This window comes from Amphiprion ocellaris, chromosome 20 (genome assembly GCF_022539595.1).
Source record: "Amphiprion ocellaris isolate individual 3 ecotype Okinawa chromosome 20, ASM2253959v1, whole genome shotgun sequence".
Classification (NCBI taxonomy): Eukaryota; Metazoa; Chordata; class Actinopteri; family Pomacentridae; genus Amphiprion; species Amphiprion ocellaris.
Genome location: NC_072785.1, coordinates 12,107,013 through 12,128,882, shown reverse-complemented (window position 1 = coordinate 12,128,882; position 21,870 = coordinate 12,107,013).

Below are 21,870 nucleotides of genomic sequence, written 5' to 3'. Positions count from 1 at the left end.
ATTTGAATTCATTTCGAACAGATATACCAATCATTACCAAGATTCATTTATTTGGAAGATTCAATTGAAATTGGGATTTTTTTTCACCAAGAGAGATTTCGAAAATATGATTAAAAGCAGCAAGTGTGTAGAATTTCAAAGTCCCTCGGAGGAATAAACTTCTTTCCCAGTGCCGTATCTGAAACTGTAAAAGGAGAATTTCATGCCAAGTAAAAAGTTTGCCCAAAGAGTTTGTTTAAATCTCCTAGTGGGCAGAGACAGGCACATTAATCAACAGGTGAAGAGATCAGCACCTGACCCTTACTGTAGCAGCTGGTAATTACAGCCTTACCAAACCTACTGAACACACTGATTAAGATATTGTTTGGTCCGCAGTGTATGTAGCTATAAAATACTGTGGTCTAAATTGCAAGCTATTACCTACAGCACCTAATGGGAATTAAAAAAAAAAACAGACATGCAAAATGGTGACAGATGTGGAGTATGTTTTAGATTAGCAGCTAATAAATGAATTCTTCGGCTGCTCCTCCATTTTGATGCCGTAATTGGCCGAGCTTTTACTGCTACTCAGCGTGCATTTACATAACTGATTTCAGAGAAGTGCAGAGGGAGTTGTCCGGCTCATATTCCTAAATGAGAGGCATACAGTGCTGTAATTTCACAGCTGTAATGTGGCATCAAATTAGCCTTTCAGATCAATGCCTAATCTAACCTCGGCCCAGAAAAAGATCTGAGTGATCCAGTCTCGAAGAAGGCTGCCAAATCCTCTGGCATCCTTAGTGGTGGTGCCGTGACGACACTTTAATAAGCTGTAAGCTCCTCTTCTGATTTAAGACAACCTGAAATATAACACTAATTCCCTTGATGAAAGGAGTGTTATTTCTATAAATGTGACACATGTAACACAAGCTAAGGCAAGAGTAAGAGAGAGGAGGATCGTGTGGGGGAAGAAGACGAGGATTTGCTTTCTGTCTAATGCACATATTTGCTGAAGTGGCTGCAGCCAGTGTCTTTTGAGTTGACCTCCTCTTGCTCTTCAAAAAAAAGAAGCTTTCAGTATGATATTCCTTCCCACTTTTTCCTCAAGATGTTTGATGTATGAGCTCAGAAGAGGGTATTAGACTTCACAGAGGCGAGCCGCTGATACCCCAGGGATCAATACACCCCGGCTGGTCAATTCATTAGAGGCGTATAGTGATTAATTAAGTTGTCCTAACCATCGGAAGCTGGGAACGACAGAGGACGTTAAAAGGGGGCGAGAAGAGAAGAAAAAAGCCAGCTTGGCTCGACGCGGGTGGCGCGGAGCCCTGAAATGTGAAGCTAGGCTGTGATGTGCGCTTTTGAGCTTTTCATCTGTCTTCACCCCGTCTGCTCCGTCCTTGGAGCTGGGGTTGTTCATTAGAGGATGAGCAGGAAGCTGGATACCACAGTGTGAAATAGGGAGAGATGCTAATCCTGACAGGTTAGTCATTAAGAGGCCCTCAGAGAGAAGGAAGAGACAGAGCGGGGCTGGTGGTGGGGCGGGGGAAAGATGAAGCACAGAGTATGAAAGAAGGCATAGAAGTCTTGTTATGTGGTCAGACACCCTGAAACAGCCGAGCAACCTTTGACCCCCACAGCTTGTTTTCTTCACTTTCACCAATTTGCTGTTTCCTCTCATGTTTGATCCACATTTGTGAGATTTCAAAGAAGAATTCTTAAATGTCACTGATGCTCTTTGTGGCGACCTTTGACTCTTGAAGCATCGGCCAATAGTCTTCTGATGCTGTCATTGCCTTTAACACCCTGTAATAAGCCGTATGGACAGAAAGGCATGCACACAGAGCTGAGGAACAGGGGTTACATAGGATTCATATAGTCATTTGTATGTACACGTGTGTTCATAAACTACCCACATCTGTCAGGGTGCGTTCACACCTAACCTGTTGCCCTTTGAATGCAGTTATTTTAGGCTGATCTGAAAGCTATGGACTCTGTAAGACTATATTAATGTAGTTTTAGTATGTATTCATGAAAGCCTGCTTGCTCTCAAAGCCATCTCCAAATAACATTTAAGATCTATATAAGCAAATAGAGCTTTATTCATGAAGGACAGGCCTTTTCAATATCTGAACCTTGGTCCTCATCTGGACCAAATGACAAAATCAATCTAAGCTCAGCCCGATCCTCATGTTTTAAATACATAAGATTATGAAGTGTAATGTTTTCTATTTTTAAACAAATGTTCTCTTGATCAGTGAATTGTTGTCACTTTACAGTGTAGCTGAAGATTATTTAGAGTGATTCAGTCCCCAGAATAATGTCATTTTGACGTGGCTTATTTCCCCATTATAGCCATTGTTGTCATGGTGACGTTAACTGCTGGAGACGGTGTTGTAAGCTCTGGGACTGAAAAATGAAGCCAGTGCGATTCCTCAAATGGTCACTTGAGGCTGCCCCCGAAAAGGAGTCAGTTCCCATAGACCCCCCATGTTAAAATGCCCACCTTTACAGCAGAAATAACCGTAGTTACAGTGCAAAATACTGTTTAGGTCTCTGTTGCAAGTTTTTCTGCTCAGAACAACAGTATGGAGGGGAATTTTTATATAGCATGACTTAAATTTGTGTATAATTAGGGCTGTGGCTGCTTTGGGTGACAGGTGGGTGCTGTCACAGGACAGTTCATCGCCTACAGATATTTGCATATCTTGTCTATGTGGTGGCTCCACTGAGATCTCCATCCATCCACCCATCATCTATACACTGCTTAATCTCCATTGGGGTTGCGGGGGGGCTGGAGTCTATCCCAGCTGACTTGGGGCAAATGCAGGGGACACCCTGGACAGGTCACCAGTCTGTCACAGGACTACATATACAGACAAACAATCACACTCACATTCACACCTACAGCATATTTTGGACTGTGGGAGGAAGCCAGAATACCTGGAGAAAACCCACGCATGCACAGGGAGAATATGCAAACTCCATGCAGAAAGATCCCAGGAAGGCTGGGACACGAACAGGGGATCTTCTAGCTGCAAGGCGAATGTGCTAACCACCACACCACTATGCAGCCCCCACTCAGATCTCTTTACACATTTTTTTATTGGCCAGGAATTGTAGGAGCCAGGCAGTGTGAAGATGGCGATTGCTGGAGCCCCCAAACTGAGCCTCAAAATCAGGTCTCAAGGAACCTGTAGGGGGCATAACAGAGGATTGGTTCATCTTTACATCCAGTCTTTGGGGGTTGCTGCCAAGTTCATGCATTAACTTTATAGAAGATAATTTGCTGTCAGCTCCTGAATTGCAGATACAGCGTAAGTCTTGTTTTCTCCACAATTATGCATAATTTCTCCAACTAGTGTAAATGCAACAATACGTCTGGGTCAGAACTAAATATGAACTAACTATCTGAGCTAGATCACAACTGATGTAATGTTTGTGATGTATCAACGTTTTGGGGTCACACTGATGCAACTGACTGCAGGAAAATTTCTCCCACTAAGCTCAGATTTATTCTGATTAACTGGAACTTGAATGTATATTGCTTAAAAGTTACAAGTAAGCTGATTAAATGTTATTTTATAAAGTCTGTATCTCTGATCTTGAATAAAAATGAAATTCAGAGCATTGAGTGCCGAGTTTGACAACCCTGTGTCTTTTTAATGTTAACATGTAAGCAAATCAGCAGATAAGAATGTAAATTATTGGTGTTTTATATCCTACTCCTTGCATTTTAGCAGTTTCCCAATAACTACAGTAAGTTAAACAAGTGGCATACACTATCCAGATCTCACAGTGTATTACAGAATATATTATTATAGAATATTGGAGAAAAAATTGCCTCTTTTTGTTCCATTTCTGACTTATTTATTCTGAATTTGCAATCTCCGCTAATCATCTTCAGTTGTGAACTCCTTGTGAACTCTGAGAAGTTAATTATATGGCAAGGGAAAGGGCCGCATGTGTTCTTGTCAGTCACATGAACTAGACCAAAAAAAAAAAAAAAAAAGCCAGCAAAGTGCCTTTTTATTTTTCAGTCTAGACCAAATGAACTGAACTACAGGTGTGAAAGCACCCTCAATCCCTCTGTCACTGCAGCTATCTCCCTTGAGTCAACACGACTGTCTTCTCCTCACAAAATTCCCTCCAGCACATCTTTCAACACACGTGCTCATTTTATGTGAGCACAAAGGTGCAACAGTCAATGCTAACACATTACCATAAAGCTGAAGGGATTCAAATTATAGGCCCTTTGAAGCCTTCTAACATAAATTGGGCGAAATTACAACTCGCGCGGGTGGCTGTCGCAGAGGCTGATGTCTACATAATTACAGTGTGCTGCCTTCCTTGGCGAGAAAAGAAGGCTCTGATGAATCGGCCTTGATTGCCAGTATTTAGCACCATTGTCGTGATTGCACACGTACAGTACATGTGACAGTTCGGGTCTTTCTCTGACATTGTATACGCGTCTTTGTTTCTCTTTAAGCCCTAAGTTCATGTTCGACGTTCTTTCGGCACAGATTTCAGTCTGTGTTTGTCTCTAAACGTGTCTCGCCATGTGTATTTAAAGTGTCTCATCCTCCCGCAGCACTCCACTCCTGTGCGATGATGACGGCATCAGCTGCAGAGCCAAAGGGGAGAGTCAAGGCGCCACATTTCCATCAATACTTGCTCAATTAGTCTGGCTTTCATGTGATTTGATGGTGCCAACGATAGGCCTGGGTGTCAAGGTACACTAGACAATGGGAACATTCAACAAACAAACAATATGGGCAGGTAAGACAATACACTGCAATCCAAATGAGCAGGACAAATAGGCACGAAAAGCACATGCACGAACACACCAGTGCACACAAGTCCACCCACACAAAGCTAATTACTGGCATCTTTTCTACATCTTTTTTTTTCTTAAGCTGTCAACACAGCCCATTTCCTGCGAGGTGACAAATAAGCAAATGTTGCAAAAATTTTTTTCAATTATACTGATGCATTGCAAGATTATTGTTTCACACAAGAGATATTACATCCATTTGGCCTTGAAAACTTGTTAGATGAGCATAATTATATATTTTTGTGCAGACAAGTGATGCATTACAGTCTGCATTCTCTGACAGTTGGTATCCAAAGCTTGTGTAATAATATCAAGCAGAGTTAGGATGAGGAAAAGGAAAGCTGAGAAAAAAAAAAAACCCACATAATCCACCAGTGGGATGCGGAAGCCTGTGGAATCTGGTATTCCCTTCCACCAAGGCCCTGGGGTCCCATTTTAGATAATCAGTATTTCACAAATAGGACTATTTTTTGCTTCTGTGGAAATAGCTCCTCAGATGATGGCTTCACAATGAGACAGGATGGAGCTCTCTGTGCTGGGAGAATGCTTTAAATAATAAAAGCACATGGGGTTTCATGAATAGAGTATTATGGGGATGTGAATGGGAGCTTTTCCCCCTCCCCACTCTCTCCCTTTTGCCTTTGTATCCCATGCTGGCTCCAAAAAACACTTTGCCCACTGTCCGGCTTTTCCCTCAGGAAATGCAAGAGACAGATGGAGAGAGAGCAAGCAAGAGAGGGAGAGAGAGGTAGGGGCAACATCACACAACCACATTATAACCTATATTCAGAAGTTAAGGGCAATAAATATTGATTTATAGTTAAAAATACACATGGGGCAGAAATGTTTTTAACTGAAAAGCCTGACTAATGTATTATAGGGTCAGTGTGCTAATGTGACTATGATTGGGGTCATTTAAATAACAAAATCTGTCTGGAGTCACAGATTTTGCTACTTTTACAATGACATTTGAAGATTTTAAATATTAATATAGATATATAACAGAAGACTAGTTCCACATATTCACAAACTGAGTGTTATCACCAAAAGTACCAATACCAAACTGCCTGTTAATGAGTGTTTCATAACCAAGCGAAAGACCGAAGAGAGCAGCACAGTGCATGCAGAGATGAGACCAGTTCTGTCTGACTGTTTACCAGTGTCACCATCCTTTAACCTTTTGTCACCAGTGGAATATTTGACTGCGCAGTGAGTCACAGTTTTCAGGCCATGTTGCAAAACAAGGGCATTGACAACTCTGCAAAAACACAAATCACATAGGATGCGATTCTACAATGCACATGGCAGCGTTGTCAGGGCTATGGAAGGACTGATTTAAAGCAAATAAACTATCATTAGGGGATGATTTGGCAACTAAAAAAGTCATTTAAGGTAAAATCCTGGTTTCAGATTCACGTTGGGACACGTAATCTGGCTTTTTACACGTACATCGGACTAGCAGCACACCTATCGCTAGTCCTGCTTCCGACATAAAACACACCTATTTGCACTGAACATTTTACATCACAGCCTGCTGATTGCTCAATATGGATGTAATTCCTTTGGATGTGAGGAGGGATTTCCCTACGCTCTGCAGCCACACTATATCAAATGACTGCGCGTGTTTTTGCGTTCCACAAAAAGGAGCATTTGCATATCTGCTATCATGCATGCGAGTGTGTGTGTGAAGCCGGCCGGAGCTCTGACAGGTGGACGTGTGTTTAAAGCTCGTCCCGGAGCCTGTGGTCCTCTCCAGCGACCGGCAGAGGAATCCGCGGCGTCACGTCTCCTTTCCCCCGGTTCACGCATCACCACCTGGCGCTCTGACAGCGGCTGCTGCCCGTCGTGGCCTCCTTGTCAAACCCTGTTGCCTTACCCCTTGACACCTTCCTCCATATCTCCACTCAGAGTGCCAAAACCTCAGCCGTTGAATGTTTGATTTCTATTTATTCATGTGGTGTTTCTGCTACCCCCACCCCACCCACACTCCCCCCTCGCTCTTGAATAACTTTCAAAATATACTGTATATTTAAAACATAGAGCAGGCTGCCTGTGTACGGGCGCTGTCAGGAGGCTGTCATGTTAGTCTGCTCTGCCTGGCATACACACTGTCTTATGAATTCATGAGCTTGAAGTAGAAAAACCTCCGCAAAAAGTGTGCGTGTGTGTGTAGCTGTCTGCATGTACATATGTATGCCTTTGATTATGCGTTTGCATGTAGGTGGCACTGCTTTGATGGCATGTTGCATAAATGTAAGACTGCAAAAGATTTATTTGGGCAATGATGAGAAATAATCTTCACAAGTTTGTACAAGTTCTGCACATTCCGCTGGCGCAGAAATATTGCACGATGTGACCTCAACCGTTTAAAAGTTGACTTTAATTCCAAGGAGTCAGATTCACTGACTCATCTGATGGAGGATTTTTCAGTTCCTCCAGTTTTTTTTTTTTTTTTCATTTTTATGTAAAAGTTCTCTTCTAATCAGCCCTCAGTCTGGACTGATTTAACATCTCTCCCTGTCCTTAATCAAGCTCTCATCATATTTCCTGCGCTCCATGAATGATTCACTGTCAGTCAGAGCCGAACACGTGGACAGCCTCTCAAGGACTTGTTTTCTGCATAGAGGTTCAGTAACATCTTTCAGCCTTTTAAGATGAAACAAAATTATTCTGGGGGCTCAAAGGATGAAGGAGGGATGTAAAAATGTCACTGAAGACTTCTCTCTGACAAACCTTCACCACAGCGGTGCTTTGCAGGTCAATGAAGCTTGAATATGAGGCCAGAGTTCTGCGGTTAAATCCGCTCAAAGTTAGTTAGCTTTTGTGTACCTTCGCCCTCTAAAGACACAAACATAGTCTGGGTTACAGGCATGCTTCAGTAAGCACAGCCATTTTTTTGTATTTCAAACCTGGAAAAGTGGATTTTCTGTTGAAGAAATATGAATTCAGTCTATATATGCAGGTGTCACCTTTGGTTACTGTTGCGTTTGAGGCCATTACTGCTCACAAACACCCAGTTCTTTCATTTATTCTGAAATAAATGCTGTTGCTGCTCCCAGTAATGCAAAGAAAACCTTGTCTTTATGTGTATCTGTGTTGTCAAAAAAGCTTTTTTTTTTCATGAAATGCATGGTTTTAGTGAAAAGAAGTATCTTTGTAAACCTATAATCTACATTACAAGCATGGCTGAAATGTCCTTTAGGAGCTCAGGGAAGAAACAAAATCTAAATTTAAACATCTAATGTACTGCTGATGAAGTTTGTCTATGTTTGCTGTGGATTTATTCTCAAAAATGTTACCAGAGCAAAGCAACAAACTCTGCGTCTTTATCTACAAATTCTGCAGATGTAAAATTTCAATAAAGACACAAACACCTTTAGTATTTTCCTTCTGTTTTTCCTCCCACTTGCTCTCTTCCATGTCCTCCTGCATTAATCCTTTGTCCTTCCACTCACCTCCTTTCCTTACCCCCCAGTTCAACATTTGCTCAGCTAATAAGCATAGCATTTCAGATGAAACCATTTTTTTCTTCTCCTGATTTACTGTGCACCATGGCGGCTCTCCAAATTAGAATGTTTATTTATGGCCATCAATATTTAATTGAGTTTACTCTAATCTTGCGTTAGTGGGTTCAGAAGTCTCTGCATGGCTGTTTAAATATTAAAATTAATTGGAGCGGAGATACTGTAAAGAGGCTTGGCTTAATTGTTCTGGGAGAACAGGTAGCTTCTGCACGAAGAAGGCACACCACACACACACACACACACACACACACACACACGTATTCAAATATACCCGTCGCGTGCTTTCACCAGATGACTTCTTAGAGATTTCCTGTTGAACGCGCAAACAGGATTCTTGTTCCACAGTTGAGTCGTCATGAAAAGAGTTTACCAAGTATGTTCATTCAGCTGTGGCACAAGCTAACAGGCTTAGCGGCGACAGAGTTGATATTTTAGGTTAAAGCCAGTGTGCGGGACTTTTACACATAAATGAACATCTGTTACATCCATGCCTTTGCCAAACAAGTTCCCACAATGTTGATTAAGCCCATCAGTTAGGGTTAAATCTCTCTGTATTTTGCAGTATATTTTCAATTCTAAACCTGGTGTCTGTGTGACTTTTCCGCGCTGATGCACCATTAGAGAAGGATTTTGCATCAACCAGCAATGATTGGTTTACAAGAGTACAGGGAAGAGCAATTTTAGTGATGGAGAAAGAGGAGGCTACAGAAACTTGGAGTATAGTGGAGCCGATGGTGTAAAAAGGGAAACGTCTAACAAAAGTTTCTAATGGTCCAGATAAAACAACAAAAACAATCACAGAGTGCAGTACTCCGCCAAGGCTGCTTAGTCGTTGTATGATTTCTGACGGATTAGCAGGCAGCTGACGTAGTGTTCACTTGTTGTCATAGTTACAGTAATGCCATGCCGCTATTTCGCAGTGAAATCTTTAACAAATCCGTGGATCCAGACTAGAAGCCGAATCACTGCCAAAATCTAATCAGGTGGTCCTTGTGTTATTTCTGACTTTCCCTGAAAATTTCATCCAAATCCGTCATTCTGTTTTTGAGTAATGTTGCACACACACAGAGGGACAGATTAACAGACAAACATATGCCGATTGTCACATAACAAAAACCTCAGAGGAAGTATTACAGTTTAAGATTAAAAGCAATCAACTGCAAAGTTTTTATGTCTGAGTCAACAGTGTTTGTTTAATTACATTTACTGTCACTAGCAGAACACAATAGTTAAATAATAGGGGTTTAATTGTAGTTGTTACAACTCGTGCAACATTTAAATACATTTAAATACAAGATACATAAATTATAGTACATACAATTTGAAGTAGTATATCACAGGGTAGGAAGTTGATCGTTATCAATAATTTGGCATTACAAAATTTCCAAGTGTTTCTTTCGTGTAGGATTTTCCCCTCACAATTATGTAATTTCTTGAAAATATGAGAACTTTTTAGAGTCAGTTTAACATGATATTTATGTTTCATTATGACTATTCATAGTTTTTGAACTAATAGTGTGACATTTTGAGAAATCTGAAAATTGAAATGGAAAAAAAAGCACTTTGCAGTTTTACTCAGCGTTATGTGGCTAAAGGTTTGGCGCTTGGCTGGAACAGTAACTTCATGGAGGCTTGTCGTCACCATGAGGTTGGCACACAATGAGTGGACACTCCAGAAAGTTACTGTGGGAGACATTTGGAGGATCCAATAGTCGCAATTTAAGGCAAAAATCCCTCTCTTTCTTTGTGTTGGGATTCATCTGCAATCAAATACACAGACTGATATGCATACTCCTGTCGTTATATACCACTATCGCTGATGTCTGTCACAAATAAACGACACTACTGGGAGCAGAAACAGCACAGATAGAAAGCAGTAATGGCCACAAATACAAGAGTAATCAAAAGTGATATCTATATACAATGGACAGAAATCCAAGAACAACAAATGCCACGTGATCTATGTTTAGAACAAAAAGGTGACTAAAAGGTGGCAAAAAAATCTGATTACAATCTGCCATATTAGCAAAACACTTGAAAGCAACACATCCTGGACTTGTAGTGAAGAGACTTCTAACAGCTAATGTGGCATTTAATGTTTAATTTTACTTTTATGATACAAATTTTACAAAATGTGAGCAAACGCTGTTCTTCGTCCAATTGTCCCTGTATTTTTGGAAAAGGGACCACAGTGAAACCGCTGTCCTAAATTACACTAGGCTAAGTAAATGTTCACGCTAACTACACAGTTGGAGAGCAGACATGAGAATACTGGCAATTTTAGAATCCAACGTTCAACATGATGGCAAAAAAATCATGAAGTGTACCGTGAAGTCCTGAGAAAGTGGTCTTTTTTCAAATTCAACATCCTGTTCAATGGTAGTTCAGGATTCAGTGGTCCATAGAAAAAAAAAGTGCAAACATTCCATGCCCTGGTTTGAAGCAAATCATTTCGATTCGATTCAATACCCTGATTCGATTCAGCGTGGCAAAGTTTGTCCGAGTCTTTTAGTTTGGCCGTCTCTGGCTGAGTTTATTTGGATATGATTAAGCGTGGTTTGGTTGGCTGAGGTATGAAAACAGGTCTGGAAAGCAGCAGAGAGCCTGTGTTAGGCCTCAGGTTATGCTGTTGAGGTGATTTAAATAACACTGTCTGTCTCTCATTTCATTAATACACTTTCCCTCACTCACAGTGCCTCGGGGCATGCAGCTACAGCAGCGACTGAATGAAATTCTGTTTTTCAAAATGAGCAGCATACTCGAAAGCGATGGTAATCTCAGATGTAGAAATTGGAAAAGTCAGCACAGCAAATGCATCAGCAGCTTTCCTCCAGACAAACATGCAATATTGATTCCCTTTCTGAACAGGTCATATTTTATGTATTTGTTTTAAAGATTTCGATATTGTGCTCCAGCGCTCCTCAGGTTTCCGAGAGAGGACTTTTGCCTGTAAATGAACATTAATGATGACTGAAGCAGCCTCCATTCACTGCCTGCTCACCTCAGAAACCTGCTCACTTAACAGATCTTAATTACATGTGTTTGTTTGTGGTTTCTGCCCGCGAAATGACTGGGTGATGTTTCCCAATCATGTCTGCAATAATAACTTTGTTTGCTCACATCTGCATTGAAATCCTAATCAATGCATCAGCTCCTTTTGTTGTCAGATACTATGAAGCAGATTATTTCCCATAATGGCATGCGAGTAAATAACAAACAGACAAAGGCAAGGTGAGAGTGAAGCAGAAGGGGAAAAATATTAATAAATCTGCAGATATTATTTCTGAAAAGCGCCGTGGCTAACAGTCACTCTTCGAGCCAATTCAGCTGACAATGAATTGTCAAATGGTGAGGACATCAAGAAGACAGATACCTTCATAAAAACTGCCTTCACTGCCACATAAACAGCAGCAGGAAATTAACTGGAGTTGGAACTGCAAAGGACTGCGATGGTGGCGAGGCCTGCGATCATTACCCCACTGAGAAGAAGGAGGACGATGGATGGATGGATGGATGGATGGATGGATGGATGGATGGATGGATGGATGGATGGATGGATGGATGGATGGATGGATGGATGGATGCACTGAGCCACTGTGAAATGTCCTCGTGCCTCCATGCAAGCGCTTTGCATTTCTCCACACTCATTTCTGCATGTATATTGCATGACGTGAAAACATTTGCAGAGCTGCCAGTCTGCTCCGTGCTGCTCTGCAGGTTAATCTATAGTGACTCTCATGACTTAATCTGCTACATCTAAATGCGACGCAGCCATCCTCCAAGGTGCTGCTTCCAACAAGTTCAATATGATAAAATGTGCACCTTTTTTTTTTTTTTTTTGTTCCGTATCTGCTTTGGAAAAAGATTGACGGTTAACCTTAAAAAAAGGCACTGAATGCATGAAATAAAATTACGGCACTATTTAAGCTTAAATCCCTTTCTGGCGAAGTGAAAAGGGTATTCATAAACAGAAGGCTCCACATTTTCAAGTCTTGAATACTTACATGCTGAGTGACGAAGTTCAGGTGCTGAAGGATATTATTCCTTTTTAGAAATGAACTCTTCATTTGAATTCCACAAACCTTAACTCTGGCGCCTCAGTGAATAGAAACCAATAAAAAAGGCACTCCAGCTGCTCCTGAACTACTGCAATGACATGAGGAAGAAAAAAAGAAAAAAAATCACATTAGTCTGATACTTTCCTTCATTTCCCGCGCTTGCTTTTCAACATCCAGCATCATCTGTGTATTTTATATTGAATCTGAACTTTATGGCGCAAAATTAAAAGGCTCATATCCCAGATCAGGCGTGATTTTATTATTGCAAAGCTGTTTAGATGATTTAAGCAAGCATGAAACAGTCGTTTATGTTTGTCTTTGTGGCGGTTTTTCGAGGTAAAAGAGGCAAGTCGCGGTTTTATAGAAGCAGATAATCTTATATAGAAAGTACGACAATAAATCTGCCCCTGACTAACATTTCAATGCAGGTTTTAGTAACAAATGATGGGAAATAAGGATTAAATAGGGATAGAAATGGAGATGAGAAGCAGGTATGCTGAGATTTAGGAAAGAAGGTGATGGACGGGAAGTGTGTGTGTGTGTGACTGTGTGTGTGAGAGTGTTAAAGGGTCTGACTGCTTTAAATTAGATGGCACATTGCTGCAACGGCTGAAGAATTTTATTAAGAGTCTTTATATCTTCCGCTTTAAGCCGCCCCGATCAGCATAATCCCTGTCCAAACAAGAGATAATGAATCTTCTCTTTTAGTATTGGGTTAGATAGAGGAAAGCATGATGCCAGCGAAGGGAGGGAGAAGTGCACAAATTATTGGATTTAGATTAGGAGAGGCCTATTTTAATGGGTTTGAAGTAATACCACAACGTTAATGAAAAGTTGCCCCGGGCCTACATGACTGGGCGGGGAGGAGTGTGTGTGTGTGTGTGTGTGTGTGTGTGTGTGTGTGTGTGTGTGTGTGTGTGTGTGCATACGTGCCTGCATGTGTGTGTGAAGGAGCAGATTGGTCAATAAACTGTGCTTAACATAGCTCGCCGAAAACGCCCAGCTAGTCTGGATGTTATTGTCTCCTGTTGCATTCTTCCATTTTGTATTTGCCGTGCAGTCGTGTCCATATGTTCTGATTTGCTTTTTAGCATTTATTCCTGTCGACTTGTGCGGCTGCGCTTTATGGATTGCTCACACACGTGCTGTATGGACGGCCTTGACTGCATCGGTCGTGCTCAAGTCTACATATCTATGCATGCATTTAATCTTTAATTTACATTTTCTCCTTCGGTTTGCTCAAAGACACTCACAACAGGAATATAGCATAACAATTTTAATTAAACCCTTTTATGTTTTGCTGGTTTATCTGCACTGGCAGGCCTGCATCTCTTCTATTGACCTTGGTAACACTTTTCATCTTGTTCTGCTCAGTAAATTCTAATATTTCTCCAAACTCGTCTTTTTAAAAAAAAGAAGAAAAAAGTGCATTGTTGGGGAGTTGGCGCCAAGCTTTTGTTGGACTTCTAAAGATCCCCATGTCTGTAGGTTTTAAATATTGTGATGCAATGTCACATTAAACCACAAAGGAAATTCCTGAACTAATTTCCATCTCTAAATGTAGCATGGAGTGGTTAACATCATGCAGAACAACAACAAAACATCATAGTTTGTTCTATTTGATAACCCTAACCCTTTTCTTTTGGTTAGTCAATCCGCAAAGTCTGAATACAAAGAAATTCTCCTATATTGTCAGAAGGTTAATGTATTGAAAATTGGTTCTCTGCACCTATTGCAAAGACTTTTTGAAAAAGTGCAAACAAGGTTGAGTCATCCTTTCAGTTTCTCAAGCTTAACTTTGTCTTCATAATATAAAATCAGCCAACCTTGGTAAAAAGACCAGTTTACATGCACATGCACTCTTTGCCTCCCTTTTAAGGAGAGCAGTGCCAATTTATCAGAACAGATGTATCTTAACCTTGGCATTAAATGAATATTCACAGACAGCGAATATACATTTAAAGGAGCTGTGTCTGTCCTCCCACCTTTCTTTCCATTAAACAAAGTGATGTGGCACTGAGGTGGAAAGAATGAGCTGGGAGAGCGTGAAAGCTGCTGTACAGGCTGTACTGTAACAGATATAAAGAGAGCTGGATTGGCAGATATGAGCAGAATGTGAGACAGACAGAGATGCAGACTGTGATAAGAGCAGACATGTACAAGGCTCTCTGTGGCCTCAGTGTCCCCAGTGAACGTACAGTACAGCAGACTTAGATCCAGCAATCACGAGAGTGTTAAACAGAAATTGATGTAAATATCCAGTATTGCTTACGCTACAGACCCAAATTCATTCCCAGGGTGTAAAAAACAGCATTTAAAAAAACAAAAAAAACAACTGCTGGCATCTAAGAGATACACACAAGGTGTCCTTTGGCCACAGTGCCTCCCATGTCAATATCCCATGCTAATAGATGTTTAAGAGTTTTTTTTCAGTGTAATGGAGCAGAGTAGGAGGTTAAGAGGTGACAGGGCTGTCATTTTTTCATTTAGTTTGCTTACATTCTGCGACTTTGATTTCATCTTCACTTGCTGTTATCTTCCACCAGTTTAGCCATCAAAACTACTGGGTTAAGTTTAGAAAAAGATCGTGGTTTGGGATTAAATACATCTGTTCACAGCATTAATCACATGTGCTTTCTACTTTAAGGCACTGCTTTTCTTATGTCATTTGTTTTTTCTGAGCAATGTCTGACACAAGAATTTTCTTCGGGATTAAGTCTTATCTTATCTTATCTTATCTTATCTTATCTTACAAGCCAAACATCTTGCCTGAAAACTGCCTAAAAAGGAGTGACAGTGACAACCAGTTGAGAAAATCTGGCTACGGTTTGTCTCTCTGGCAATTAAGGGTAATTTATAGGTCTTATGAAATACCTTGCACATTGCAAAATGATGCTAAAATTTGATTTGTAGCTCTAATTACCAAGATAAATGCTATATGCCACGATACTGAATATCTTTATGTTCTTCAAACAACGACAGAAACAGAGCAGATCATTTTGAAGTTGAAGACTATAAATATTGAAAAGCAGGCATTTTTAAATGAAGTTATTGTAACACAGAGAAAGGAGAGAATGTTAGAACCAACTGAGTCTATACGCAGATTGATAGAGCTACAAGAACTGTGTTTTGACTCGCTGGATGTTGGTACCAAGTGTGCATAAAAGCCACCACACATTTTAATCAGCATTCTGATGGTGATATTTCTTCACAACGGGAAACAACAACCTCCGAGCAGCAACTTAGCACAACAAAAAAATTGGATTATTTAGTGTTTTTGGAGAACTATCCACTTTAATGGCAGTGCTCATCTCCCTGAATACAAATATTGCACTAAATCTAATTCCACCCATCACGGTTGTGGGTGAACACTGAAGTTGCATCTCTCAGACTGTGATTTTTTAGAGAAATACAAACAAGCTAAGGCATTTTTTCCACTGTAGCAGAAAGATATCGAGGTGCAGAAAGACCATTATGTTCTACTGAATGAAAACAGAATATGGTTGCAATGGCAGAATACTAGCTCTTGTGTTTCCCTGTTAGATATCACTTTGTGTTTCATGGGGTCATTGTCTTTGCCTTAATCAATCTAATGCTACCAAGCAGATCAAATGCAGTTGTTGTGGTTTGCTTAGCTGCTATGTGGTTACATTTGTAGTGAAGGGTACAGTATACCAATGGATCCAACAATGAGCTATATGTCAAACTTAAAGGGAACCCTCCATGTTTAAAATGATGCCAAGCTGTGACGATTTGACAGTGAGATCATATTCATTGCTCAGTTGAATGCTCTGAGAAGAACTGTAGGTGGGAAGTGCATGTCAGGATCCTTTGGTCAACTTTTCTAACTACTTTGATCATTTCAAACTAAAACTAAACTACGAATCTGTTGTTGTTGTTTTTAATTACTGAACATAACTGTTAGTTGCAGCTTTACAGTGCAGCTTCCATCTGAGCATATATTACAGCTGTTAGATCTCTTTTTATTGCAAGCATCTAAAGCAATTAACAGGCAGAGGGAAAACCGTTGCAAGAGCAAGAAGATAGATAAGGTGAGCAACTAAAACAAAAAAGAAACAAGACAAAAAAAGGAAATAAGAATAAAAGCAAAGAGAAAAATACAACTAATTACCTCTAATTAATATACTATAAAATAAATCTACAAAACTTCATGGTTTGCATGGTGAAGTTCCACAGATATTAAGTAAAAAATGAGGACTTACCAAAACAAAAGCTGTTTAAATTGTATGAAATCACATTCAGCTTACCATATAGTGAATGAAACATATAAAATAATGTCCATGGCAACACCTTTTTTTTAACCAATCCCATAATGCGATAAAACTTATGCAAAAGTGTTACAGATGGAAATATTAGTGTTGTGACTCTACGTCTGTCAGTAATAACCTGGTTTGATATTCAAAATCTCAGATTACCACTGACTTTAAAGTATTGTAAATTATAAAGGATTTACATAGGCAGTAATGAATGAGTGCACTAATTCTACACCTGCGGGCGTCACCACCTTTAAACTGTTTTCACTGGTGTACATTTTAGCGCCTTTAATTCTTTCAGCCGGTGTTAGAGACGTTACACTTCAATAACACAACAGCTAACACGGAGGAATCATTAAGGCATCACAACCAAACCACACAGCACCTTCTAAAACCCACACAGTAAAAGGTGCGAGCTTTCAAATTCCCTAATTTCACAAATTACCCGATAACTATTTGACCCCCTGTGCCAGTTACAGCTGTATTGATGAAGACTCCAGATGTACCATCCTAATTATTAACAGGCTAATTGCACATTCCCATGTGCTCTCTGGGAGGTTTCACCTGTTTGAGCTGCGTGTTTCAGCAACAGGCTTGTGCTGCTTTACACCAGCCTGTGAAATTGATGCGGCTGTCGGCTTCGATTAAAGACATAATGTCTTGGATCAGAGGAGTGGGACTGGCCTGGGGAAGGGGCAGAGGGGGAGGAGAGGGTCACAGGGAGGAAATGTTGCGGCCTGGATGCAAAGGGCTGCAGCAGAGGGGATAAGAAAGGCCAGAGGGTGAGGCGCTGGTGTGAGAAGGTCAGGAGAGAAGCCGCGGATGAGTGAACGTTCAGGAGAAGAGCTTAGATACAGATAAAAAACAAAAACTAGCTAGCCAGCTGAGGATGGAGCTGCAGTGATCTGTCACCCTGACAATCCCCTCTTATAGAGACGTAATTCATAGATTTTTAAAACTGTATACTTGTTTCTATACCCCTGTTTTGTCAAGGAGGGAGATGAACCATAGTGGCTGAGAAAAAGCCCAGAAGATACACATAAATCAGAGAAATCCCTCCATGTTACAAACCAGCTGTCTGGGGTCAGCTAGGAGCAACATACAACCAGATGTTATTGGTTTGGTAAAACTATTTCTTGCTTAATGACATAACTAACAAAAAAAGGTGATGATACTATAAAGAAAACAGAGCTGGTGGGTTCTGCTAAATCAAAGAACCAACTCAAACCAAATGAAGGCTGAGAGTTACAAAACTAGCTGAAACAAAATCACTAAATAAAAGTTGCCAAACTTAAAGACACAATAGCAGCATCTATGTGACTAACAAAATTAACAAATGAGTTCAAGCAATCAGAAAAGCAAGTGCCTCAGAACAAAGACCAACTCATAACAATTTCTAAATAACTACAGAAAATGAGAGATAACGAGTAGCTTCTAACCAAATTAAACGGCTGCTAATAGAAGTTACATTTTTAGACGGAACACTCGGACAACAAGAGGCACCAAGGTGAGCTGCTCACACTAAATCAGAGTTTGGCTGCAGGTTTAAGCCTGGTGTGGTGATTGCTGCAGTCTGGTTGGAGGAGGAAACAGGGCGGAGGACCAATCAGCCAGATCGGTAGGTGGGGAAGAGGACAAGGGCTGGAGCTCCAGGCCAGTCATCCCTGATGTTGGACAGGTGGGTTCTGCAGCATCGTCTCCAGCTGGCTGTAATCAAGTCCATGCAAATTTTCTCCCCACATGGAGGCCACAAAGGATCCACCACAACAACATAAGGCATCCAGCCACCAGGCACCATAACACTCTATTAAAATCAAACAATGCCAAACGGAGTTTTAGATTGGAAAAGCTATTAAAACACAATGATGTATCACGTGTGTTTGAGTATTTATGCAATTTGTGACACCCGCTTTGTGTGAAAGTAGCGGAAAAACAGATTTTGCCAAAAGTTTCTGAAATTCACCTAAAAAAGTGCACCATTTTAATAGAGTCACGGCTATAGACAGAGATCGTGACACAACGCTGTGCGAAGCAAGATGCTAAATCTCTGTTTTGTTGTTTGTGTGTGTGTGTGTGTGTGTGTGTGTGTGTGTGTGTGTGTGTGTGTGTGTGTGTGTGTGTGTGTGTGTGTGCTGGGGCTGTGTTCACAAATGCCTGCCAGGCCAGAGTGCCGAGGTTTAGTGCGGATGCAGATCTGACAAGACAGATTAATCTCAGAAAAAAAGGGGAAAAAAATGTCCTTTCTAATGTTTACACCCGCTGCGTGCCCATATTAATTACAGACACATGCAGGAAGTACAAATCCAGAGACAATGTAGTCATTTGTCTCCCTGAACACACACACACACACCCACACACTCCAGAGAAAATAGCACCATGCTAATGTGACATCTCTTTGTGCCTCGGGGTTGTGGATGAGATTATGCCTGTGTGTGTATGTGTGGAAGTCGTATGGCAGGAGGTTCATTACCGCCTCACGACAGTGTGAGGCCACCCGGCAAAGAGCATCTCACCGGGACATCACCGGCATGCTGGCAGCTCAGCCTGAGGGGAAACACGCCCAGTATGGAGGCTGCATCCTTAACAGCAGACGTGCAGCACAAACATGAAAGCTCAAATCTGAACACAAATACGCAGCTTAATTCACACCTGCTGTTTTCCACTGTATATCTGTATACATTATTAACACCCCCTGTATTATTAAGTCTCTTCGCTGAGCCGAGGCACACCTGCAGATGAATAGTTTTGTTTAAATTACTTGAAATGATCAAATTCAAACAGCTTTTAAAAAAAAAAAAAAATAGAATTATTAAAACTGTAAATCTCATTCTGCTGCTTAACTCACGCATCGGCACGAAGTCTCAATCACGAGGAAATGAAAGAAAATCTCCTCAGATCTTCTCCTTCGTGTTGCTGCTTTATTATTTTCCAATTTTGAAATGAAAAAAAGTAAAAAGTAGGGGAAAAAAAACAGCTCCTATATTTGAATTGACTGAATTTATCTGTATAGCCGAGTCAGAGCTCTGGGATTATGTGGTGTTGGAGAGCTGTACTCCACTGGAAGTTGGGTTGAGGTGTGTGTGTGTTTGTGTGTGTGTGATTGAGTGCTGGGCCAGAGTGCAGCGAGACACAGGTGTATTAAATTGGGTCAGCGTTTTCATTTCCCAGGGTGAACACACACACACACACACACACACACACACACACAGATACACACTAACAGAATTGTGCTGCTTCAAAGTGAACTCTGATACAAACACACCTGCACACGCCATGCATAAGAATACACACACATTCATACAGTACGCGTGCATGCACACCCTTCCCAGATAAGTAGGATTAGGAGTTTATTTTTGCATCCAGACAAAGATTCTCAGCGTGAATCAGACAGAAGAAGAGGAAGGGAGGTTGATTTTTCGCCTCCGTTTGTGACTGTGTTTGTGTTTATGCATGACTGTGAGGAAACAGTGTTTAGACGGCTCATATGTCCAGAGTTCAAACCACAGGAGAACCAAGTCAAAGGAAGGTCAACTCCCTTCAAAGAGGCCCGAGCTTCCGTAAAAGCAAGCAAAGTCTCAAGTGTGTGCACTTGTGTGTCTGTTGTTGTGGTGACCGCCTTTCCTGATGTTCACCTTCACATGAATGAACTCTATTTTGAAATCATGAAAGCCGTTCTGGAACAGCAGCAACAATAGGGGAAAGCGGCAAGAACATACAGTACAGTGAAGCTTAACAAAAGGCGAAGAAGCAATAAAAAACACACCCTGAGAGGGATTTATAGCAGTGCAGAGCTAGCTTCTGTGCTGCTATACAGGCAAGACAGCCTGTTTTCTAAAAGTGGGCACAATGGCCGAGAGTTTGATTCCAGTAACAGAGAAAATATGAAGTCTGTTAATACGCAGATCAGCCACAGCATTAAAACAGCCTCACTAACAGCGTGCAGGTCCTTCTTGTGCCATCAAAACAGCTCAGACTCAGCAGGTCACAGGACTACAGAAGGTGTCCTTTGGTAGCACATCCTTCAGGTCAGTGGAAATGCGTCCATCTGCGTGGGATGTGAGCCAGACTCAGTGGATCAAGGATACGTGACTTCAAGGGGTGTCCTTTGGTAGCACATCTTTAAGGCCAGTTCATGCTTTCCACGTCTGTAAGGGTTCATGTAATATAACTGTCATCCACCTAAATAAACGAAGGTCCACACAGACCGTCTGCCATATTTATGACAATGTGGAGAGTCTGCACAAACACCAATGGCACATGTGCCAACAAATGGTGCTTAAAGCAAATGTTTGGTAGTTTGGAGAGACAGTGCAAGTAAACTGTCAATCATCTACTCCTTTAAATTTCATCATTAACAGAGTTGTAATTGAAGTAGCTGCAGCCAGAAGTGCTTTCCACGGATGGAGTTCACACAGTAAGAAGCTCTGAAATCTCCAGAAATCCTGTGCTAAGTCCGCCCACGGTGCTACATCTGTAAGTAGCTGCTATGTCCTGTAAAAACTACTCTGTGTGTTTATCTGAGTTTTGATGTGAGGGACAATATGCCTGTCTGCTTGGACAGAGTCACATGAATGTCCACTGTCCACTTCGCCTTATGCACATGGACACGGAAAGCACAAATAGGCCACTAGGATGCTGTAGGTTGCTAAGTAGGGGCCCCATGGATAGGACTTGTTCCAGTACTTCCCTTGGATCTACAAGAACTGGGTATTTTGGGGTCTGGGTCAATGCCTTGGGCCCTTTGTTGTGTTCTTCAAGTTATTAAGGAGTGGTAGGACGCATTGTCTGCACTACAACTGGGGAGTGCAGTCACCATGGGAGGTGTGCTTGGTCTAGAACAATGCTTAAGTAGGCAGGTGTCAAAGTATCATCTACATAAATGCCAGGACGTAAGGTTTCCCAGCATAACGTAACATTTTAATGAGACAATTAATGTTCTCATTTTGCCAGTTGAACATTAGTTAAAATCGTCATTCCTGAGTTTACATAGACTGTTGAAAGCTTTATTAAGCTTTGTAGAATGAACGATCGGTGCAGTATTTGGAGCAGAAACAGGAAATACATATTCTGGAGACATGTGAGACTTACATTAACTTGTTTAAAATGGGTAAAATATGGGAACTGAAAGATAAGATATGATGGAACATTAGTAATCAAATTGGAAATTCTTGTGGCAGATATTGCTCAGAAGAAATGACGCG